General features: G+C 47.3%; 1 protein-coding gene across 2 annotated transcripts in view; it reads right to left on the bottom strand.

The window, feature by feature from the left end:
- LOC135903803 (juvenile hormone acid O-methyltransferase-like) overlaps window positions 1–25,835 on the bottom strand; it is a 314,807-nt gene that overhangs the window by 110,280 nt on the left and 178,692 nt on the right. For both annotated transcript variants that reach the window (XM_070537739.1, XM_070537738.1), the window contains exon 2: window positions 1,006–1,105. The gene's annotated coding sequence lies outside the window, so the exon portion shown is untranslated. The remainder of the gene's footprint in view (window positions 1–1,005; window positions 1,106–25,835) is intronic.

Genomic DNA, 25,835 nt, shown 5'->3' with positions numbered 1-25,835 from the left:
TTCTGCCTTGGGAGCGCTCGCGCTGCAGTTAGAAGTGAAATCGTGAAAAACAGGGGCTTCTGAGACATCGGCAAAGGTTGTAAGAGGACTGGTTTAATTAGTACGCTTTTGGTGTTTCAAGACAGATCGTATCAGCGCGCACGAAAAAACCCATCTAACCGCTGCTGTGGCTCAGCGGCTGTGACGTCCTGCTAATGAGCCGGAAGTTCAGGGGTTCGATTCCTTGGCCCGCATTCGGATGGAGTCACAATTTAAACAAGGTGCCGAGTGGCGCACATGTGGAGTGCACGTTGAAGAAGCGGTCTAAATTATTTTGGAGTCTACGGCGTTCCTGATAATCGTATCGTGGTTTGGAACGTAATACCTCAGTATCGTACTTGAATGTATAGGCCAATTAGCACTTCATGGACGTTAAAGCCCACAATTCATATATTTAGGCTATGTACCTATGTCGTGGCACTCTCTTACATGTTCCTTTCAATAAGGATGTATGAGAACACACTGGACATCAGAAAATGATTGAGCTTGCCTTTGTTTCTCGCTAAAAATAGAATATAGCTTAGAGCTCCCCTATACTGAACCCGCATATGGTGGATTAACGCCTGTAGTGAAGGGAAACACCGGTCCCGATGATAGTCTCATTGGCGTTCATGTATATATTCACTGACATAGGAAATACGCTTATAGCGGAAAACACACACACACACACACACACACACACGCACACACACACACACACACACTAAGTATGATCTTGAGTTTTATATATAGAATAAGTTAGATATAATTGACGGCTTTATGAGAACCTTCACGAGACTGCTTTTCACCAAAGCAATGCACATTTGTAGCAGTCAGTCTAGAGACAGTCAGTATACAAAGCAGCTTTGGTGAAACAATGGAAAAGATGACAGCTCATAAATTCGCGCTTAGCGAAGTGACGAGCTGCACAAGTGCATGGCTAATGCAAAAGTAGTAGTAATGAAGGAATAAAACATTACTAATCACCTGGAAGTGATGAAGTACAGCGCAGGCTGTCCCTCAAACACGGTCTCACATGCTGTCCTGTCCGGAGCGCGTGCTTCGCCAGCTGCAGCGTCAGCGATATCTGCGCGTACAGGAGTGCTCCGTGATATCTTTTGCACACGCCTCAGGAGGTTAGCGACTCCCCGTTCACACGTCGTTTGCCCCTATCTTTAGCTGCTTATTTGTTATTATCCGTATTTTACAGCGGCTGTGGGGGTCATTGTACATTGCGCGGAATGCGAACATCTGTAGGCCGTTTCCTTGAACGCCGCTCCGTAATGTGAACAGCGAAGGCTAGCAGGACTGCTTTATTAATTCAGAGAAAATTTTTGCTAAAACTATCACATCTTTTTGATAATTGGTATATGACGCTTCTAAATGGCACGCCTCAAAAACCTCAATGAAATGCACAGGTGAAAACATCATCTCAAAGCGCCATGTAGCAAACTGGACAATCTACAGCTGAACAACCTACCTGCATTTGTCTTGATTCCTTATATTCTCTCTTCATGATCAAGTTCTGTTTAAAATTCTAATCTGTCTCAAGTACAATTTTCAGCTTTCTCAGTCCGAATTTTACAGCTTTAAAGTTGTCGTTCGCTGTTGTTTGTAGTTGTTAACCGCCGTGGTTGCTTAGCGGCTATGGTGTTGGGCTGCTGAGCCTAAGGCGGCGGGATCGAATCCCAGCCACGGCGGCCACGTTTTGACGGTGGCGAGAACACCCGTGTACTTAGATTTATGGACACGTTAAAAAGCCCCCGGTAGTCAAAATTTCCGAAGCCCCTTCCCCCTTCCCTGCCCCCCCACTATGGCGTGTTTTCGCATGTTAAACCCGTCATTTTTTTTTGTAGCTGTTCGCCAAAAATGAGCACACAAACAACCATCGCATGGTGACTCAGTGGCTGTGGCATTCTGTGGCATTCTCCATTGTGTGTGGCACTATATGCATACCTCACTTAGTCCCATTAGCAAACTCTGCTCCTGATTTTTTTGAACTCGCAACCTACCTTCGTATCTTAGCGTACGTTTTTAAGAGAAAACGCAGCAAATTGCCTGTCGGCTCCAGCCCTGTGACAATACACTTATCATTATTTTTTTATATTACTATTTTCATACTAAATAAATCTGAGCACAGAAACAATCGTGGAGCAAAAGAAAGTAAGCAATAGAAGAAATGGACTCGGCAGATTTGGTGACATGTAACCTACTCGCCAGGTAACATGGTCGTTGCATATGCTGCAATGGGGATGTTCGAGAATTGCTTACCATTGTTCGAGTGACTGAAGAAAGAGAATGTGGATGACTAGGGGGTTAAAATTTTGACATATTTCGCCCCGGTGCTTCTTACAGGCGCAATGATCAGTGCTGTCACAGACGTTATACCTGCAAAGTGAGCGTTTATGCAGGTAAGGTAAAGGAGGATAGATCTGTGGGGTAAAGCAGAGGAATGTGTGAAGCACAGGTTCTGAAGAAGCAGGAAAAAGATACCATGACGATGTAGGTGGCACCAATGTAGCGATGGAATAGATGACGCACCTACATTCTGAACGGGACAACGCCTTAGTCCACCGAGAGAGCCAACATCAAAGCTTGAAAGGCCGGAACACATCCACTGAGAATGGGTCATGCGTTGTTAGCCGTAAGCCTTCAATCTCTAAAGCATGGCATTGATAGGTGGATTAAAAAAGCCTTGCCTCGTATATGTGTGTGTGTGGGAGGGGGGGAGGAGCTAGTATGGTCCATGCGCATTGAGAGAAGGAGAAGGAGAGAGAAGATTTTATTTATAAAAATACAGAGAAGTCGGCCTGAATTTGTGAACGCTAACTTTCTACCCTTCGGTGGGAAAGGGGAAATGAAAAGGGACGTATGACGATGGTGAAAAGTGTTGTCGTACAATGAATGCCGGTCGTTAACACAGAAGGAGCTCTGAGTTGAATTCTGTGCTGTGGCAAAACTTTATTAGGAGCAGAAAGGTACAAAAGCCGTTGCGAAGCAAAGCAAAATCATATTTGAGAGTGCTATGAAAGGGCTTAGTTGGTAGCTCTTCATACTTGCGTATGCGCTAGCATGTTACCAAAATGTACAAAATATGCGTGGGAGGCGATTTTCGAAGACGTGGGATCGAGAGACGTGGGAGCGTGGTGCACGCGTCGAGAGGCTACCAAGGCCCATGGTGTGACATTTACAACCTCTATCATAAATTTCATCACGTGAGCTCCTTCTTTCAGGCAGTGGTTGTTAATGGCCCCGGCCTCATTCAGCTCAATGCAACGCAGTTCAGGGAAAGGTGAGGCGTACACAAAAGCCAGCTTCCGCACGGTGGCGTAGTAAAGGCTACGAAGAGGCGAAGTTCCGGCACGGTGGGCCCATGCATACATAAGCTGAAAACCGATAGCATGACGGAGCTTTTAGCGCAGGTTTTGGTGTATTGCACGGAGAAATTCTCAGCTAAGGCCACTCTATGCCGGAAGCAAACCTAATGCATTGCAATGATTTTTGTGCTTGTTCAGTTCTTTTGTTGATTGCTTTCGTTTTTTTTTTTTTCAGCAGCAAGAGTATGTTGAAATACAAGTACAGCAGGCAAGCCCAACTCAAACCCCCGCTGCCGAGTATGCCCGTACGTCCCTCGTGCTCGCCTTTCTCTCGTTCCTGCTTGTGCGTGTCGTTATTTTCTTAGGTCATACGATATTCACCGACCCCGACACGTGCCAAGGAAGAGGAACCCCTTGTAGATCGCCACCACCCATAGCGTGGTGGCGATTCCGCCGACCCGCACACGCGTTCAATTCTTTATCTTACTGATCGTATGGTCTGAAACTCATGGGCCAGACCACAAGTCGAGGAACGGCGTTCCAGAGGGAGTATCTACGCCGTTGGTTGGAGCACAGATTTCCATTACAGGAAGACAAGGGTTGAAAACACAAGAAGCAGCGCGTGGCCGAGGTCGGCATCAGATGCTTCCTAGCACCTACCACTCGAAAAGAGTGCAATAGAAAAAAAAGCAAGCAAGATAGCTTAGTGGTAGCAAGATGAAGACAGGCAGCCAACAGCAACACGAGCTGGCCTGGGAGGCACTCTCGCAAACGGGAGCGTTCCGTTTTATCGGGGCCCAGCCGCAGGTGCACTGCAACTGATTGCGGCACCGGTCTTCCGCACGGAGTGAGCTTTGTTTGAAATTACACTGCCGGTGAATGGCCAAGCCATCGGTTTTTATTTTTTTTCAGTATCGCTGTTTCTTCTCGGAGCGAACAACGTCAAACGTTACAGGCGGGACAATTTGCAGAATGCATGAAGACATTACTGATATGCTGGAAGATTTCTTGTGGTCTGGCTCAGTGCAATGGAGTTGTTCGCTTGGGCAGACGTTCTTCGCTTGCGAAAGACGACAAATGCGATCGAGTTAGGCTACTCCGTAAAATATTTAAGAGTTCTTCCATACCAAGCGTCCGAGCAGGCGTGTAAGTCAGCCATTTGAAGTCTTTCCGATAAAATTTGTGGGTTTTTCTTATACTTAATGAAACATTTACCGAGAAATCTTGCTAAAAATTTAATTGCATGAGATCCTGTCTAAATTCTTTCATTTTTGTGCCATGCGGAACTGTCTTTCGAAGATATTTTTCTAACTGCATCACTAAACATTGCATGTACAATCTACAAAAGCCATGTTTATACGTTACACTGCATTTTAAAATATTTTTGGTTCCCTTGCCATGCACATATCCTCCCAAACAAAGAAATTTGGCAAGGTGTGTGATTTTTTATTAGAATTTATTATTATTATTATGTGTGATTTTTTATTAGATTGCTTTTATTAGAAAGATGGCGAAAGCGTTAGAAGAAAACAGTAGTGCGGCGACGACGCCTAGGAGATGGCACCATAGTAGCGCGCGTCGTCTGGTTGTTCCGTCGGTGGCTGCTGCTGTGAATCGCACCTACGCGTTGCGCACGCGCTGGCTCTCGCGATCTCCAGATTAGGGCGGCAGTAGCGCTGCACTTGATTCCATTTGCAATGTGCCGCACTGTACAGGTTGTCCGCGCCAACCAATATATATCGCGAAGTGAAAGCAAGTATTGGGCTGCGCTCAAATATCCCATTAGGGAGCATTGTAATTGTGGGTAAGTTTTCTCTACTCGCGTACATGTAAACAGATTCGCAGTCTTGAAGGTTCTTCTGATTGTTACTCACATTCTTACACCCTTACGGGTGTAAGGGTGTAAGTTCAGAGCGCTTAATTTCTGAATGGTTTATTTCAAATTAGGCAAAGAATTATACTCTCAACGTGAGCCACTCAGTTCAAACAGTAATACAAAGACTGCTTACAAGCACTGCGTGTACAAAATAGGCTGAACCGCAGTGCTGCATGCTTTTGCTTTTAATCAACAGCATATGTCGAACACCTCTTGTAGCACTGCACTAATCATGCTGCACAGAGAAAAAAAAAGATACTAAGCGATAAATAGCCCTCTCTGTACGGAGGACCACCCTTATTTGAAAAAAAAAAGATAGGGGAGCATTGCCAAAAATTTAACGAAAAAAGTGCGCAGTTAGCACCTCATATAATTCTTGGAATGTGTAGTAATTGGTAGAAATTACAAGGGGATTTGTGCTTTACACGACCTATCTTTACGTTCATACTCCTCTTCTGCAACGCTATGTACCCAAACTGAATGCGAACTGTCAATTTAAATTTCGCTTCGGTTTTTAAAAACTGTCATCATTTGCTGTGCTATATATTCTTATTCTGACGCAAGTACAATGTTGTTATTAAACTGCCTGTGATTATTTGTTGGGCTATCTGCGTTTGTTGTGACGTACAATGTGCTTGCTTAAGCTTTTTTTTACCAGTGTGGAAGCGAGAACCGGCTTTTCTTTATATTTTGCTTTATTGTCCTTTTCTACTTACGCCGGCATAAGCTGTTATTCATTTTATCACTAAGTGGAGAGCAGCCTAAATAAAACATAATGCCAAGCTCTTCTCTAGCACCCATATGTAGAAAAATGGTAGAAATACACGTGTTTTCTGGAAATACTTGAAGCCAACATAGAGGACCGCGCAAGCACTCATACTTCAACTACCACGTGAAGTGCATGGACTGTATAGAGAATAAAGGCAAGGATTTCAAAATTACGTCGTTACATTTCGCCGAGAACCGTGATCACTTCAGCTTTTTTCCTTGAAATGCCAATGGAAAACCTTCCCAAAAGTTGCCATCCAGTTTTAGGGTGTCAGGTATTTTCGCAGCACTCATTAGCAAGGCTTATCATAGTACTTGTGTCCTGAACTGACACATTATTTCGTTAAACAAAACACGAAAAGTTGTCGCAAAAAGATCAGTCATAATGTTAGCTTTATCAATGAAAGCTCACATTATGTACTTTAACTTGATTACATTCAAATCCAAAACAATTTTTGTAAAGCTTTCTTAGCATACATTGTAAAATCCTTGAAGTACCTGATTTGGCAATGCCACCCTGGAATCAACAGCAGCTTCTAAACACCTGATACCTTCTGGGTAAGCACTGAGAGAAAATTTCTGGAAAATAACACCATGCTTTAAAACTTGAATAATTATTCTACTTTGTAATGTTTTGCACTGTAATCCTAATATATTTGCCTAATTTTTTGTCTGTACTACTAGAAAGTTGATGTGTTGCTTACTGTATTTGCTGCCTTACGTGAGAACCGTCGAAGTGAGCAATAGTACTCTTTACCTGTTCTAGGGAGGTTACTCAATTAAGAATAGCCATGAGCGTGCAGATCCTCTTCTCACTGCATAATGCATCTACAAGCGTACATGTTCTCTTCGCGAAATTTGCATATGACGCCCGGTTCGTCCTCTGTAATACACGTAAAAGCATCTCCTGTATACATTGCATCATTGCAATTTCATCATCAAAGGCACTGCATTTGGTGCTCGCATGATGACAACTGCCTTAGTCGAGGCTGACGATGACTCATGAGCGCTTGCATCGGTCTCTTGATTCAAAACGCTCCTCAAAGGCCAAGCTCATCTAAAGCCTAAATGTAAATTTGATGTTATACTTTTCTAGTTTGCATTGGTTCTGAACTTTGCCCTTCTTGCGTTTTAATTTTGTTTTCTTGCCATCTCAATGTACTTGATACTTCATTCGTTTGTGTCTTTTTTTTTCTTTTCGCTGCGCGGTACCGGCGCACTTATTTTACATCTTGTAATACGAGATGTGTACATTCTGGCAGCTTAAAACAAATAGCGCATATAGGTACACTACAATCCATCATTCAAGTCAGTCTAAAAAAAAAAGAAAGAAGCAACCTGCATAATAGCATGCTTTATGGCGGTGTTCCTTTTTCTTCGCATGGTTCAAAAAGCACGAAAGAAGAACAGAGAGCTCGCACAAGGCGTATAACAGAGGAATAATCTCCCGTGACACGTGGACCGGCTCACACAAAAAAATATGCGAAAATGAAAGAAGAATACGAGAGTAGAGTGCGCGAGAAACTTTCCCGCACGATGTGTAATGGATGTGTCGAGCTTTCAGGAAGTTACTCTGGCGGGGCACGCTGCAACGCGATACGGTTTCTTGCGCATCACACTTGCGACGCAATGTTCAGCTGCAGAGTAATAGAATAAATGTTGTAGTGATGTCCACCTAAAACGCGCAATGAACCATTTATTTTTCTAGCGAATGAATGGCAACTCACAAAAAATAAATAAAAAATACCAGATTAATTTTATGAGCTCCTCTATTGGGCTCCCTTTTTTTTCTAGCAACCACAGGAGAATATAATGTAAGTGAATCTGGTCGGTCGATTAAGGCTAACTTATTTCAAGTAATATAAGTATGCTGCTTAGCTTCGGCAATCATCGTATATGTACAAGTCCACGGTGAAACAAAGGACTGTCATGGTGATGCCCGGCGTCATCTGCGCTAAAGCTCCGTATAAGCACGAAGGATTGCACACTCAGTGACGTCCTGTGAATGAGAATGTGAAATTCAAAAGCATTTCTTGCAACTTTTGAACATGTACAATGACGCCTGCGGGTTTACATTGGCGTGGTAACGGGCGATCTTAATAGATTTCAGTAGTACCGCATTGAACATAGTGAGCGGCGGACGTGCAAGCAATATTCCTGTCTCGTGAACTTCTGTTTGAATACTGAATAACGCAACAAAAACATGGACAAATAACATATTTGCACCTCTGCGATCTGCGAATTCTTTTTTTTTTCTGAACGAGATATTAACCCCTACCAGGTCATGTCTCAGCATTGTTACGAGTGTATCTTACTCTCTTCATTTGTACCAGGAAAATGACGGAATGGCACACAACGACCTGCGCATAAATATCAATCATTTCTGCGCACATCTAAGGCTATGGAACATTATTTATACTGCTGGTGTTTCGAGGAGGTATTCAAATGACAAGTAGAAACTTCTCCGGCTGCTTAACAAGACCTGTGCGTCACAACGCCTAATAACATATTCATGTGTTCAGTCATTGTCGTGCACGAATAACAAAATAACAAAAACTAATTCAGGTAAAAAGCGTGCGCAAGGAATGTTCATCATATCCGCCTAATATTTATGACGGGCTGCGTGTGTTTCTTATGTTACAGCTGCCTCATTCACCCTCTGTCTTTTCCGATGTGGCATGCACGAAGGCATCCCTTAATTGAATTTTGGGAGCTCAACCATGTGAGCCCGCGGACTTTGCTTACTTTGATAAATTCCCAAGCATTATGCTGCCTATGATTACAGACGGAGCGAACGAGTATCCGGCCTTTAAAGAAGTCATTGCTGAATATTATAAAAATTAAAAAACACGCCCAGGAATACTGCAGTAGTAAGCGAGAAAAAACTATCGTTCATCATGTTGGGAAATAAGAAGCGGAATACTTGGATTTTTAGAACTTCAGGTTACATATTGGAGAGAAGAAGGCTTCGCATTGAACTTTCTTTATGCGAAGATGAGCTTTTGCGGAGAGCCACATCAAATGCTTTGCGAATAAATACTCTTCCTCCCGCCTCCCCCCTCAAGAACAAAAAATAAAAGAAAGAAAAAGAAAAAGACATCCTGCGACAAGCTCAGTTTTCCTCTTTGAATTACGTGCAAACATTGGTCGCATCTAAAAACACGGTGTTTCAGTTCAGAGCTCAATGGTTCAAAAACTGAGCGCCACGTGGTCAATGTACAAATCTGTATCATTTCCTGAACGCTAAGCTTGGCGAGTATTTTCTGCCGCTGAATTACGGGCTCTATCAAGCATCCATGCCTGACGTGGCAAGGCCTCTTTGAAGACCTTCTACGTGTGAATATGACAAAAATGGCAGGGGAAGTTACCGTTAGAGCCGCCATAGGCGCCATTGAATCTTCGACGTTGTGGCCAATATACACATATTTTGCGTTTGTTGACACGGGACAGTACCGTTTCTATTAAGATAACTAGACATATGTTCTGCATTGTGCAATGTCTATTGCGAGCATTAAATAATGTCAGCTTTACCACACAAATCTAAATCTTTCAGTTTGGTGACACTTGTCTCAGTGGACGTTGAAAGCGTCGCAAAAAAAAAAAACCTCATCATTCATGCAATAGAACCGTCACCCATAATGTAACCGTAACCCGACTCACTTCATAATGTCGGTAGCTGCGAATACTAATTATTCCGCGTTTTTTAGTACGCCTACCTCTTAAAGCAAAAGCAAGACGTGTTCTTCAGTGAAATTAAAACTTCAATGAGTACAGTTGTGGTGATGTGTCGGCAGTTTAGTGTATCAAAGCTGATTTTTGCCAAAGGCTTAGCATATATCTACGTCCCACGATTTCCGCAATTTTTTTTTTCTAAAAGTGCACGATGCTGCCCCAAGATAGGGAACACAGAAGGGAGGACATGAAAGGGCAGTCCCACTGAAGAATACAACGCAGTGAGACTCATGAGACGTCCCGTCAACGCTTGATTAAGGACGCGCCGTGGGCGTCTTGCGTTGGTCCTCCCGTCAATCTTAATTTATGGCAGCGCATCCTGAATTGCACAGGGAGTCATTGGCTCGTTTAACGGCAGCGCTGAGGTGGTAACGAGCGCATACGCGCTCCCGCTTTTGGGCTACAGAATTGTAAGGGCACTTGCATGTGGCTGGGGCGGCCGCTGTTCATGAATATTCGCGACGTTTGACTGCAGGGTTCGTAATTGGAGTAGCCAGCAAGCCTCCGGGCATATGCTATATGTCCACTTAGAGAACCACCTTTCGTGGTGCGTAGTCAGCAAATTTTAGGAGCAACAGTGAGAAAGTACGGCACGAAACGGATAGTTGCTTATTTCAAGGTGGCTGAGATGCATTCGTCAATGTGTGAGTTGTTGAAACTTAGCAGCTACTTTAGAATTATCAGTTTGGGAAATCAAGCGAGTTCGTAATTCATATTAGACTTGCAAAAGCATGCTACGGACAGGGCGCAAACGAACTCACAGGTGCGTTTTTAGAGAGGCCGAATCGTGTCGGTGTGAAAACGTTTATTGTAATGAGGTCCGGAGGTTGGACTTCATAAGCCAAGGCGGGCCACTCCCACGTTGGCACAGTCATGCCAAGCCCTTCAGTGACATCATGGGCCCTCTGGACGGCCCTTATTTGGTCTTGAAACAATGGGCTTTGAATCCTTTTCTTCCACTGTGTCCATTCTTCAACGAGGTTGGGGAGAGTCGCGGGACACCCCGCCAGCATATGTCTGATTTCAATGATGCCATTACAGTCGTTGCAATCCATCCTAATCTCCCTCTCGGATTATATGGTATTAATGTGGCACGGCGTGGAATATGTACCTGTTGGCAATAAGCGCAGTGAGACAGTCTGAGCCCTGTTCAGTTTTGAATGGGACAATGCGAATTGCCCGCGTCCTAAATAGAAATGTCTGGTAATGTCATTTTAAGTATTAAATGATCTCTAGATTTTCCTTGCGTGATGGCGAACGGATCCGTTGTGACTGTCACGGTTAGCAAGTCCTCGTGCCAAGTCATGAGCAACCTCACTGAGGTTTACCCGAGGCTCGTCCACTTTCCCCCTATGCACAGGAAGCCATCGGATTTCAGTTCTAATAATCCTTATGTTTTCAAATAGTTTAGCTGCAACTCCAGCTACGTAGCCTTTATCAAAACACTTTAGGGCAGATTTCGAATCCCTGTAAATGCAGGCCCACTTATTACTCCTGATGGCTAGAGAAATTGCCGCTTGTTCCGCCACCATGGGGTCCTTGGTAAAAATAGTGATAGCGTCTCGCACCTTCCCTTGATAGTTTATACAATGGCCGTATATGCTTCTTTACCTTTCAGACAGGTAGCATCAACAATAGCTGCCAGTTGGTTCTGCTGCTCTATTTCCTGCAAGAGTGGTTCAGCTCACGCCTTTCTCCTTTTGATATTATATTCTTAATGCATGCTTCCGGGGAGAGGGTTGGTTCTGATCTTTTTCCTTACTTTAGTCCTTAATTCTACTTCAGCCTCTATTGGGCTCCTTGATCTATTCAGTTCTACGCCTATTGCCTGTAATACGTTCCTGCCAGCTCGTGACTTTGTCAATCTTTCGTGTTGCGCTAGCTGCTGGGCCTCCGCGATTTCTTCCATTGTGTTGCGCAACCCTAGACTCATGAGTTTGTCGGTTGCATTGTTACTGGGTATCCCTAGGGCTACTGTAACAGGCTAGCTTCCTGAGCATCGCATGAAGTTTGTCACTTCACTTATGTGGCTGGATTATTCAAATGGAAACAGGCAGAAGTTTACAACGCACAAAGGCGTGTATTAGCCTCAAAGCGCTGTCTTCTCCAAAGCCTCTGTGTCTATTGGTAATTCTCCTTAGTAACCTAATGACTTCATGTGTTTTATTCGAGATATGTTGTATTGCTCTATAGTTAAAATTGTTTCCTTCTATGTGGTACCCAATAACCTTGTTTGTTCAACTAGCCTGATTTCGGATCCTTCATGAGTGTATACGCACACTCTTGGTTCATCATCCGGAATGTAACCTCTTGGTTTACGACCTTTTCTGCGATGTTTAATGACCAAGAGTTCTGATTTGGCTGCCGAGCATTTCAACCACATGTCTTTCCTGTAATCTGTTCTCTGTCTGTCCAACATTACCCTTGGCACTCCATATGGTTATGTCGTCGGCATATACCACATAATGTACAGCCTCAGTTTTCTTCAGATTTCTTGCAACCTTGGACATTGCTAAACTGAATAGCATGGGTGAGAGCACAGCCCCTTGTGGAGTGCCCCTTTTTCCGAAATTCTTAGCCTCTGATTTAAGCTCTCCCAGCATGAGTTGTGCAGTTCTGTTTCTAAGAAAGTCCCTAATCATGCTAAAATGTCTCGTACCTAACCCCATCTCCGAGAGAACGTCAAGTATTGTCTTATGCTTTATACGATCGAAGGCTTTTTCGACTTCCAATCCTAAGAGCGATTTCGTATGCGTTGGGCTGGTCTGTGTAAGTTGGTGTTTGATCAGCAGCGTAGCACCCTGAGTTGACAGCCCGGGACGAAAGCCGATCAAGTTGTATGGGAGGATGTTCTGCTCAACGTATTTTCGTGAGCCGATTTAGGATGACATGTTCCACAGCTTTACCTAGAAATGATGGTAAGAAAATAGGACGCAGGTTGGCCAGAATGTGTTTTTTGCCTTGCTTTGGTATGAGGATAGTATTGGCCACCCTCCATTCATCTGAGTATGCCCCTTTTCTCCAGTTTTCATTGAAATGTTCAGTTAGATAAGAAATTGATTCATCATCTAAATTTCTTAATATCTTGTTAGTTATTCCGCCAGCACCAGCCACCGATCTACCATTAAGACTCTGAAGAGCCGCCCTCACTTTACTCTCAGTGAAATCCCGGTCAAGTTCTTCACATATGCCTCCCGTATATTCGAAACTGGGCACATTGAGTCCATCGAAAAGTACAATAACCGATCCCGACGTCTTGATGCGCCTGGCAGCCAGCGCAAGCGGGTTCAAGTCATGCGCGATATTTCTTGTTACAAGAGCTTGCGAGTCCCTAATTGGGACTCGCAACATAGCGAGTCCCAATTAGGTGCACTTTGTAAATTGCAAATTTACAAAGTGCACTTTGTAAATGCAAATTTTGTAGGTGCACCATGGTGCACCTACAGAATTTGACCTTTCATCAGAACGCCCAATGGTATGCTGTCGCCGACTACGTTTTCATTCCACTCGCTTGCATTATTTTACTCTAATATACTGCCGTCTATGCGTTCTACGCGTGACATAACATGTCTAACTTTATTTTTTTCTCCTAATCTTTACAATAAGGGCAGCTACACCCGGTGGTTTTAAATGCGCGCTGAGGTCTTTCTGTCTCTAAACGTTGCACCCATGTCTTGTTTTGTTCCATCACTCGTTGCGGCGTACTTCTCGTTTTCTTTTTCCCATGTACTAGCAACTTCTAAAAAAAAGCCGGTACTAACCGACGTCGGTACTCGCTAATATTACTTCGGTACACACGCCTGTAACTCTTGTCGCATGCTTTATGACACGAGAAACTTGATGAGCCAGAGAGAACAGAAAGTTCCAGACAAGACAGCATGACCAACCATGTAGTAATGTTACGCCAGGGAGATTTAAAGCGAATAGGTTTCTCACTTCGCCGGGGTACTTTTCCGAATCTGACCGAGCGACATCAGCACTCATTCGAGAAACGGGGATTCCCACTTTCGCTTCAGCATGCGTGACGTTGCGCGGCGTCGATACATTGGATTCGCCTCGCTCAACGGCGTGCTCTAACGGACGCGCGCGTCAGGTCACTCAGCTTAATGGGGAGGGAACGATTATGTGATTGTGCGCGTTCAGTGTGCAGGTGTAGCGTTCTGTGCAGCATAGCGCAGGCGTAAATTCACGGTGCGAGCACCACGGTGTCCTTCCCCTTCTTCTTAGTCGAGGTCACGTTTTGGTGGCATTTTCAGGAACTTTTAGTTGAGTATAGAGGACACCAATGACCATTCTTTGTTGGCATTAGGGCAACACTGCCAATGCTGCATACCATGCGCGCGAGGTCACGTGGTTTGAAGCCGCGTGAGAGGGAACTATTCCATGGCTTCTCGCATTTCTTGCTGCTCTGCGCGCTGAACAAGGCGATCATCGTCTACAACAATTGAGTGTGGTCAACGCCCATCGACGAAAAGCCCAACAGGAAGACTGGACAAATAGTGCCGATGAGAACTTTGACGTTACCGACCACGCCGCCCAAGAAGAATTAGAAGTATGTCTCTGATTCACGCGTCGAGAAAGAACGCCAACGCTATGCTGCGCAGAAGTCGAAGAGAACGTCTCCTACAGCAAATAAGTGTTGTGGACACGCGTGGACGGCAGGCCAAGCTATTGGATTACTTGGAAAATCGTCTTTGATGTTTTTTTTATTACTTTGAGACCAAATAGCTTTTAGGTTCGTTCGTCCGTTTTTCATGGTGGTCGGGGGAGGCTTAACTATCATCGCCGGCACAAAGGCGTCGATGCAAAGGGCACACACTCTCGCGCAACAAAGTTGAGGAGTGCTTTCGTCGCCCAACGCCAGCTCTTTGAGGCGAACGTGCTGCCACGCGAGAGCTCTGCGGCTTTTGAATGTTTAGACGCTGTGATGGAGCACTCGGAAAAATGACTTTGTGAAGGACAAACAGAATAGTTCGTTGTTGGGCTAGGTGGTTCAACAGCTTGTAAAGAGGAGCGCAAAAGCGGTGCGAAGAAAAAGAAACACAGGCCGAACAGGAAGAACGCGTCTTTTCTGTTTGTTCAATTTTCTTCCGCACCACTTCTACGCTCCCCTTGGCAATACAGACTTCCTCTTTTCCCGCCACTCTCTCCCTTTAGCGGCTGCCGGAAAGAGCTCCAGTTCTAAGAAACACCGTTTATAAAGCTTTTCTTTTTTTGAAAAGGATCTATAAACAGTGATACGAAAGGCAGATGACAGCCGAGTTCGATGTCAGTGTTGGAGCCACTGGAGACTATGCACATTAGTCGGCTTATATGTATACCACCTAAATTACCACTGTAGATGTGCTCATTAACCACCCCATTCGGTACGGAATTCCGCAATTAAAGAACCTAGGCTATCTAAGTATTCATACTGCAACAATTATGTGCCTTCAAGCACAGTATTCCTTTAATAAAGTGAAACGCCTGCAGAAGCGTTCTGCTATTGCTCTTACACTGACAAATATAGTCGATAGTTTCAGCGCAATGTTTTCGCCGACAGGTAACCAGGGCTTTTCTTCTTGTGTCTGCCAGTTTTATCGCAGATGTTAGTGTTTGGCTCTGCTGAGGCTAACATTATTGCGGTGTTTTGACGAATGCTGAATATTCGAATAAGACGAATATGTTCTATTTTTTTCGTATCCTAAGATTTTTCTTCTTTTATATGAACCTGGGAAGCTTTAACTTGAAAAATTACTAAGCGCTATCGTTAAGAAGGCAAGCGTGAGAACACCTGGATCTCCCACTAAATTCAAAAAACGCCGCACAGTAACGATTTCCGAAAACTAAGATTAGTTCTTCTTTGCTAACTAGCCAGTTTCAAAATAAAAACACCTCCATGAGACCGTGTCGGCTTCCAAGTTGCCGTAGCTCGTGCTTTTACTGACCCGTGTTAGTGCTCAGAAATTTAATCTTAAGACACGAAAGATTAGAGAATTGCGTTCAGTCCTCTGCAGCAGCCGCCATAGTTACCAGGACGTCTACTCAAGTTCCTGAATACTCCTCTGTCTTCTTGCCGACAGCGCCTAACCAATGGACCTGAAAGGACATCAAGTATACTGTGTAATCTAATTTATAATTTCACTTCCTAGTTTAACCTTCTCAAGCCCTTGGAAACTTGGAAGCCCTTGGAAGCACGCCTGCTGCTTGAGACCAAAACTCGAGTGGCCCAGCAATAGCATCTTCCCCTCCCTCCTACATCTATTAGTATATCTATAGTAGCAACTATTATTTAATGTTTCTTTCGAGGTAGGATGATGAAACGGGTGGAGAACAGAGGTATTGAGTAGAGGCCACACACTCATTCAATCTCAAACAGGCCTCAATGTGGCCGCACACTGTTGGGGCGGAAAGTAGAAGTAAGGGGACAAAACCCTATAGCTGTCTTTCGAGTCACCGCAACGGCACTGCGCCCGGCAAGGGGAGGTATGGGACAAAAGAGGAGGCGGGAGAAGGACAGCCAGCCGCAAGCACTGCTAGAGGCGACAAATGCCACTGAGGGACGCGCTCCGCAAACGGGGAAGCGAGAGACACGGCTGAGAGCCGTACAGTCACGCGATGCGGAGGTAGAGCGGAGAGCCGTGGTCCATGCGCGAGGTTGCAAGGCGTGCCGCGACTGCGGGGGGGGGGGGGGGGAGGGGGGGGGAGGATGTCGAGGGTGGAGTGGACGGTATAGTGGCGAAAGTCACCTCATCGGCGCTGCGCGGAGGAAGGGGGCGAGAGGATAGGCGAGAACATGTGATCCGGCTTTGGAGGGCAGGGGGAAAGCAAGGATCACACCGTGCGCGCGAGATGGCGCGAGGAGCGCGCGCAGCTACAGCAGCGCGCTGGCCCCGGCTACGGAGCTGGTTACGGCGAGGCCGACGTCGACACAAAACGCGGGAACGGGCGCCAAAGAGCTGTGCCCTAAAACATGGTATGAACGATGTACCTTCCTGATACTAGAAACAACTATGCCACTAAACCATCTTCCACGTTGTCTCAGTGGCTGTGAAGTTGTGCTGCTGAGCAGAAGGTCAAATCATCAATTCCGGCTTCCGTGGCCTCATCCCAATGGCACGGATTCCAAAGGCAAGCGTTTGTGTATAATGTTTTGTATGCTCGTTGAATAAAAACAGAAGTTATTGAACTAAATTTTGATCACTCCACTACAACGTGTCTCAAAGCCCTTTTGTCGCTTTAGGATGTTAAACATAAATCAGTAAAAAATCTTCGTCAAGATGGCATGAAAGCTTCATCCTTTCTGCCCGAGGAAGGAGATTTCCTCAACGACTCGTAATATTTCGTAAGAGTACTCTTAAGTCTTCACATCGGCCATGATCTTTTTTAAAACTTAGAATGGGCGGGGATAAAATGCAGTATTCCCAGCTTTGGTGACGCTCTGTTTATACATCGAACATAATTATTCGTCAGAAGGGTGCTTTCAAGTGCACGTAATGTGCAGTTTCGGGACGGTGAGAGAGAGAGGGGAAAGGCAGGGAGGTTAACCAGGGGCGAATTTCTGGTTTGCTACCCTGCACTGGGGTGGTGGATATAGGGGTTGTAAAGACGATGAAGAGAAAGGTACAAGAAAAAAAAAAGAGAAAGAAAGCAGAAAGAAAAGTAAGATATCAGGTAACAGAAAAGGTGCCCCAATCACAGGCGTTCACACAGACCAGTTAATCTCAAGAAGCGCAGTAGCGTTTGCGCGGTCTTTTGATGCGATGTTAAGTCTCGTCGACGTTTCAGAATTCTTTCTTCCTACAGAGGGGCGCAGAAGTGAATATGAAGTTTTAGGTGCTAAGCACTCAACGTTCAGTGGCGCAAACAGCGGGCGAAGCACAGAAAAAGAAAACTGAATTAGGCCTTGGCAATTTGGGTACGCTAAGCGGGTTATTTCATACTTACAAAAAAAAAAGTACCCCAAACTTAGTGCTTCACCTGTTTTACCGCAGAAGTAGTATTAGGCAACCCTTCATCACATTTTGTCAGCAAAGTTCGGATGTTAAATTGGTGGTATTACGATCTGTCCTATAGGCTAAGCTCTGCATGACCTTTTTTCCCGGAGTTAGCGAGTTTGCGAATACGGTTTCTTGCTGAGCAATGTGGGTCGATCCTGTAGACCGAGCTATTATATATACTAAGCTGAGACGACGCCGGAGATTGTGTAATGAAAAAGCTGCTCCCGAAGACGGTATAACCCGCTGTCGCGTAGGTCATGTGGTCCGCGTCTCCGTGTTCATTAGACCTGGAACGTAATCACTATGCTGCAACACGCAGTGCATGCAGAAAATTAACAGTTTTAGAGCGTTTTAGAGAAAAGCTTTCTTTGTGAATCTTCCCGGACTTTGCTGACCGTGGCGGCGGGGCCGGCGGCGGGGCCGGCGGCGGGGCCGGCGGCAGTTGCCCAATTTTCGTTTTGCTTTTGCTTGCTGCTGCTGTCGCCTTCCCAAATAGCTCGCACGGAAAATATAAAAGAATGCCGTACCTGCCCTATGGTGAGATCAAACATTGCTCCCCCCAGCACTAGAGTCCGATTCTCTAATTATTAATCCACAATTTTATAGGGAAGTCGTTAGCCCCTACTTGGTCCGTATGTTTCATGTCTGCGTGTGCGGTTTTGCTTACACCAAAACAAGCGCCAGCTGGAAGGCTTTGTGTTTGTGTTACCATGTAACAAAATTATGTGTCCTTGTATATTTCAATAACAATGCGAAGCTATCACGTCTGCAACTTGTAAGTTGTACTAAAGCATTTTTCTGAGCAATTTTACTTTTAAACATTCATTTAGTTAAAATAATGCAGTAAGCTTGGCGCAGTGCCAGAGAGGATGAGGATGCATGCTGCACTTCCGGACGCGTGCGTGCTGGTTTGTTGTACGTGGCTTATGGTGGTGGTGTGTAATGTCCGCAACAGGTTCACTGTACGTCCACTCTCACAGAATGGAATGGAGTCGGATTATTTTCTTTATCTTATTAGGCCATAACTAGGGCCACGATCACACACACGTCTTTCGGACGATTGGCACATGCGTCCCATCGCGAAGAACTCGCGCGCGCGGCAGCTTCCATTCGGCCGCCGACACTGGAACGAAATGGCGAGAGAGCGTAAACTTTAATTTCAAATCAGCGAGATTTGAGTCCGGCGTCTTTTAGTGGGTCTGGGCACCCGCCGCGGACGCGGTTCCGAGACCTTGTCTCGAAGCGGCTTCCTCGGCTCGCTGGACGGCCCAGAGTTGTGCTGTCAGGTCAGAGCTGAGCAGTGCGGTCATCCAGCGTGACTGGAGGCTGGCGGTGGAAGAGACGGAGGGGTCGGCACTGCCCGACTTGTTTGTTAGGTCCCGACACTCCCATAGCATGTGATTTAGTGTGGCAACCTCTCCACACGATGTGCATCTGTTTGTAGTGTACATGTCTGGATACATGGCGTGCATGAGTCTGGGGTTTCTGTAAGAGTCTGTTTGTAATTGTCTGAAGTGTACTGCTTGCGTCCTGTCTAACATAGCGTGAGGGAATGGGTATATGCGTCTTTGTAATTGGTAGTGTGCCGTGATGTCGTGAAAAGTGGTCATACGATCCTCCCATGCCCAGACGTTTGCAGTACCCCGCGGGGGCTCTTCCTCCGATGCTGCTCGGTGAGTCAGGCCTCGAGCAACGCCGTGAGCCGCTTCGTTGGGGGTGCTCATTTCAGTGTGTGCAGGGATCCACAGCAAATGCCTTCGGGTATCAACGTCGGCCTCTCCCTGGTGTATGGGATGTCGCTGGAGTATCTGATACGCTTCTTGCGAGATGCGCCCATTCGCAAAATTGCGAATTACCGTTTGCGAGTCACAGATCACGTATGTAGCTTTCGTTTGTGTGAGGGCCAGTGCTATGGCCGCTTCCTCTGCCGCTTCCGCATGTGCCGTGTTCACGGTGACGCTCGTGAGGTGGTTGCCTCGGTGGCTAGTAACTGCTGCCACGAAACTCTTCCTGTCTCGATAGCGGGCTGCGTCGGTGAAGACCGCATCCTTGTCGTTAGAGTAACTTTTGTTCATTTGTTGTGCCCTGGCTTTACGCCTCCCCGTGTGGTGTTGGGGGTGCATGTTGCGAGGCAATGTGGGTACGTATAGTTGCTCGCGTATGGGTCTTGGAATGTCTACTTTGACGCCATGTTGCGAGTGGTATGTGATGCCGAGATTTTCAAGCACGTGTCTGCCCGGGCGGGTCTTGGATAGGCGTTCAAGTTGGGACACTTGTTGCGCCTCCACGAGTTCTTCGAGCGTATTGTGTAGGCCTAGTTCTAGGAGCTTGGTGGTGCTGACTCCAGGCGCAAGTCCCAACGCACATTTGTACGCCTTGCGTATGAGCGCGTTGAGCTTGTTTTTTTCCGCAACCGTCCAGTTGTGAAACGCTGCCGTGTACCTTATCTGGGAAATGACGAAGGCTTGGATGAGTCGGATGACGCTGCCTTCGCGCATGCCCGCGTGTTTGTTGGTGATGCGTCGAATGAGCTGCATCGTGCTGGTGGCCTTTGCCGTTATCTTGCGAAGTGCTTCGCCATTGCCACCCTTATGCTCTATCATCATTCCTAGTACCCGGATTTTCTCTACTATCGGGATGGGTAGGCCATTTGATGCCGTTAATTGGATCTTTTGCTTTTCCTGGGGGGTGTAGCATTTAGGTGGGCGCCCCTTTCTGACTGGTCTATACAGCAGCAGTTCGGATTTTTCGGCCGAGCAGGCGAGTCCCGTGCCCACGAGGTAGTTTTCTACGCATTGGATGGCCTGTTGTAAACGTTGCTCGATCGCTCCGTCGCTGCCCGTTGTCGTCCAGATCGTAATATCATCCGCGTATAGCGTGTGATGCAGTCCTTCGATTTGAAACAGTCGGTCGGGCAACCCGAGCAGGACGAGGTTGAAGAGCATTGGCGAGATCACCGAGCCTTGCTGGGTGCCCGAGCTGCCGATGTTGATTTGCTCTGACTGTAGTTGCCCCACTCGCATGCGAGCGGTTCTTCCCGTGAGGAAGTCTCGGACGTAGTTGTACGTGCGCAGGCCGAGATTTAGATTGTCTATTTGCCGCAATATGGCATCGTGGCGAACGTTATCGAAGGCCCTCTTCAGGTCCAGCCCGTGGATGGCTCTCGTCGAACGCCCCGGATTGTCTATGATTTGGTGTTTTAGTTGCAGAAGGGCGTCTTGCGTGGAGAGATGTCTTCTGAACCCAATCATGGTGTGTGGAAATAAGTCGTTGTCCTCGAGGTAATCCGTGAGTCTATTGAGAAACGCGTGCTCCATTAACTTGCCCACGCAGGACGTGAGGGAGATGGGGCGCAGGTTTTCCAGCTGTAATTTCTTTCCGGGTTTCGGTATCAGTGTGATATTTGCTTCTTTCCATTGTCGGGGTAGCTTGCCGTGCGCCCAGCACTCGTTAATGTATTTAGTTAGTTTCTCGATCGATCCGTAATCGAGATTGCGTAGTGCCCTATTGGGTATTCGATTGGGGCCAGGGGCCGACTTGGTGTTCAGCTTTACGAGGGCCGCCTGGATTTCGGCTACGGAGAATTCCTCGTCTAGGGTGGCGTTGCTTTCTCCTGAGTAGTCTGGATATATTTGCAGTGGCGTTTGGGATATGTAAAGGCGTTCCGTATCCCGTAGGAATTGTTCTTCCGTTCCCCCGTAAGCGTGTATGATTTTGTATATGCCTTGCATGTGTGTGGTCTTGGTGTTGGCGGGATCGATCAGGTACCGCAGTATCTGCCACGTGCGACGCGTGGTGAGTTGACCATCCATCTCCGCGCATTTCTCTTCCCATTGTTGATGTTGCAGGTTAAGCGCGTGCTTTTCTATTTCTTTGTTGAGCTGTGCTATCCGTTTACGCAGTCTCCTATTGTGTCTCTGTTGTTTCCATCGGTGCTGCAGGTTAGTTTTGGCTTCCCACATGTGCAGCAACCGGGAGTCTATTGTCTCGAGCCCAGCTGTTGACGGGATCGTTTGCATCATGCGCTCGATATCCCACCGCAGTTGGTCGGTCCACTGTTCTATATCTGTGATGTCTTCCATCTGTTGCTCATCACGATGTTTGCGTAGCCGATTCCAGTTGGTGATCTTCATTTGACGACCGGCATTGTGTTCCTGCGGACCGCCTTCTGCTTCTATGGAAATAATGTAGTGATCGCTCCCCAAGTCTTGCATGGTGTTTGTCCAAGTGACTTTGCGTGTGTTGCGCGTGAAAGTAAGGTCCGGCGTGGTGTCAGTGCTTACGCTGTTGCCCTGCCTTGTTGGTGCCGCGGGGTCGGTGACCAGCTCGAGTCCGGCGTATTGCGCCGTTGCCCATAGATGGGTGCCTTTGGGGTGATCGTGCTTGTAACCCCACGCCGTGTGCGCTGCGTTAAAGTCCCCCCCAATGAACAGCTGTTGCCCCTTGGCGATGTCGATTGCCCGTTTGAAGAGGACATGGAAGCGGTGCTGGCTGCATCTGGGACTGCTGTAGACGTTGAGTACGAAGATGCTATTGCGGGTCTTGCGTGGTGGAATTAATTCTACGAGAACGTTTTCGATGTCTCTGATTTTGGTATCGTGTTCGATAACTGTGTGCGCTCGCTTGACCAGTGTGGTGACGTTTAGTTTCTCCGCCTTGCCTGTTATAGACTGGTACCCCGCGAGTTTGGCGGGACCATTCGTTTCCTGCAGTATGATGACGTCTGGGCGTTCGGGGATCGTTTTCAGGTATTGTTGTAAGTGCGCTCGTTTGTTTTGGTAACTTCTGCAGTTCCACTGCCATATCGTGTGTTTTTGTTTCGATGAGTGTCGGGCCATGCTTATATCTTGTTACATGTGTTGCGCCGCTTCCCTATGCGACGGTACGATCGTGCTGTTTGCGGCTTCTAATCTCGACAGTCTGAGGTGAACACTCTCCAGGCTCCGCTGGATGGTACGCGTGATGGACGCGATGATAGTTTCCTCGAGATTGCTGAAGCGAGCCTCGAGTGCATCTATTCGCGCGTCGCGTATCGCTGCGCGCGTGCGTTTGGGTCGTGTTGCCTCTGTAAGGGTGGGAGTGGGTCTTCGTTTGGTATCGGGGAACTCGACCTCGTCGTCCTCTATGGGTTCCTCTTCTGTTCCCTGCGTGGCCTGAGTGGTCTGTGAGGGAGCGGGCCTGCGTTTAGTGTCGGGGTATACGACTTCGTCGTCCTCTATTGGTTGTTCCTGAGTCTCATGCATGGCCTCTGTATCGGTACCGCTCTTCACGGCATGCTGGAGTTGTTGTATGAGGTCGTCTTTTTCGCGAATCTGTGTCTGCATGTGTTCTATTTGCTTCTGCAGCGCTTGTATCGCCTGTGTTAATTTAGTTACCTCCGTCTCTGTTTTAGCGTGTGCGTTGTCGCCAGCCTTCGTGGTTGGTGCTCGTTTTCCCGTGACCGCATCTGCCCAGCTCACCTTCTCGGTGGTTTCGGTGTCTCTTGTTGAAGTCCTTCTGGGGGTGCGGCTGCGAGACCGGCGTTGCTGCTGCTGCTGCCGTGGGTTTGGGGTGCGGCTCCGGGACCGGGAGCGGCCTCGGCTGCGGGTCCTGGATCTCGAGCGTGGCTTGCCGGCGGAGCTGGTGGCTTTGGCGGCCGCCTCCGCTTCCTCGGTGGCCCTGTGTCGTTCCCATTGCCTCTTTGTCACGACGTAGAGGGTCTTGTACCTTGCGCGGCAGTTGCGATCCGCTGTCATGTGTGTTCCCCCGCACAGCTTGCAACGTGGGGAGCACTGGTGGTCGGGGCCTGGGTTGAGGGCGTCACAACCACGGCACACTTTGTCCTGAGGATTAGGGCACACGTCCATGCGGTGACCGAGTCTCCCGCAGCAGTGACACATGTCGACTTGCTTGCGATACAGGGTGCAGCGAAGTAGGGCGCCGCCGTACCTGACGTAGGAGGGCACTCGCGGTCCTTGAAAGGCCACTATGACCGTCTTGGTATTACTGAGCCGTTTGGCTGCCAGGGCGTCGGGGTTGCGGGCGTGAACGATGTTGGTGTGAATGGACTTGGCGTCCTCCTCCAACGGGATTCCCCTGATGATTCCCTTCACCGTGTAGTCGGGGGCCGTCTCATAGGCACTGACCTCGTGGCGGCGATCACCGATGGTGATGGCTTCTAGTTGTCTGTACTTAGCGGCGTGAGTAGCGTGAGGTGTACTCACGACTATGATGTTTTGGCGGTTGTTGGTGCACACCGTGTCCTCCCCTGCTTCTTGCCCCGGTACGTTGGCCGCCCGGTAAATGGCCGACGCGAGGAGCACGGTTCCGGTGGCGGCAACGTCGAGGCCTCCTCTTGGTCGTATCACGACCTTGAAATCACTTCGTGGGAGTAGTGGCATTTTACTGTTCCTGATGACTTGCTGCTTGACGTTACGCTGTCTTTGACGCGAACGCTGTCGGTCGCCGTTCGCTCCCTCGCCGGTGCGGGAGTGGGTTCCGTTCTGGGTGTTGCTTTGCGCGGCCTCGCGGTTTAATTGGGTCTTGTATCGAATGGTGCACCAACCGTTGCCTTGGAGAAACTCTTCAGGGGAGATGTCCTCCCCGTTCACTTGAACTTCCATCACCGCTCCGGCGAAGCGAGCTCCGGTGAGGGTTAACGTGGAGCTGGTCAAAAGCCTCTGTGATTGGGAAGGAAGTCGTTTCCCACCTTGAATATGGTGCCAGTAGAATCTTGGTGACTTCCTGCACACGCTGGTGTTACATTCATGAGGTGAATGAGCGATAATCACAGCGAAATTCTTGGAAAACGGAGCCGACGTGAAGTGCGTTCGCTCCCTTCGGCGGCTTCTTCTTCCTCCCGAAATGGCGAATAACAGTTAATTTCACCGCTGTCCTTACCGTGTGCTTCTTCTCGCCATTTTTCCCGCCACGAAAATCCGTTTCGTCCTTGTGACACCACAGCATCGACATTTTTCAATGTGCGTTCTGATGAACTATTTGCATATTGGCACAGCTCGTGAGTTCTTAGATATGCGTTCCGTAGGATGTAAATAAATGTGTTTGTACACACTCTAGTAAGTTTTATCGGATCTAACTAACCGTTTCACGAAAGCTTCGCTGCACGTAGATCCCAACATATGCGTTAGATCTGCGTAGCTTCTTTCCTTCCCTTCTTCCGCTTGAGCAGACCACCCTAATGTCACGCGTGCATCTGTCCGGGACACTTGGCAACGTCGCGTCGGAGTAGACTGCGCGTTGCGAGAGGCGTTTTCGTGGCGCTTATTGGGCACCAACGACACAAACGCGGGGATATGCGAGTGTGATGGACGATGCGAGCCAAGGCGTCCGTGAGGCCTCTTCGTGCCTCTCGGAATAGCGACTGCCTTGCTGCAGAGTATGAGCGTGGCCCCCATTCGTTCTCCATCACTTGCACCCTTGCACCCTCGGCAAGCATTTCTGCAGATCAGAGTCCTCGCGCGTGCAGCGTTGCTTCTCGTAGCCTTGGTTGTTTTCCCGAGTGTCCCATCCATTATCGCTGGCTCGCGAGAACTATGGCGCCCTGTATCATAGCACGCGCGGGGCTCGCGAGCATTGATTCCTATTCGGCTGTTTGTCGTGGTTTGCTTCTTTTCTTTTTCATCTGTCTGTTATGACAGCTTGACACGAAAACCGAGTTTACCGGTTAGTTTCCATAGTTTCAAAACTATATCAAGAACACGATTTATGCATTTAAGCGCAGATGATACTGCTGACCACTCGTTATGTTATAGGACATCCCATAAGAAGAAATGTAACTGTGATGCCTATTTTTATTCGTTTTTTTTTACTCGTAGTAATGCCGCCGTTGTGCTCTATTGCCGGAAATTGTGGTTAGGTAACTTATGTACCATCAGCATTTATGGCATTGAGACATTTATTGTAGTGTTGAGAAGCACTTTCGACGGTTGTGGAAACAGAAAAAAGAAGAAACTCACACTTATGGTTTCAAAGAATCAAATTAGACACTCGCTGGTCATGCTGTCCGTTTCCTGCCAGGACTGGAACGTGTGTTCTGAGGCTCTAAAGGACACGGCACTGCGTACACTCGGACACGTCCGTAGCACATGATCAAGAGAAACAAGAAGAATGAGTTCTACATAAAATAAGGCCCGTTGAATTACCATT

This window comes from Dermacentor albipictus, chromosome 4, assembly GCF_038994185.2.
Source record: "Dermacentor albipictus isolate Rhodes 1998 colony chromosome 4, USDA_Dalb.pri_finalv2, whole genome shotgun sequence".
Taxonomy (NCBI): domain Eukaryota; kingdom Metazoa; phylum Arthropoda; class Arachnida; order Ixodida; family Ixodidae; genus Dermacentor; species Dermacentor albipictus.
The sequence above is the reverse complement of the archived record's forward strand: the minus strand, read 5'-3'. Positions and strand labels throughout refer to the sequence as shown.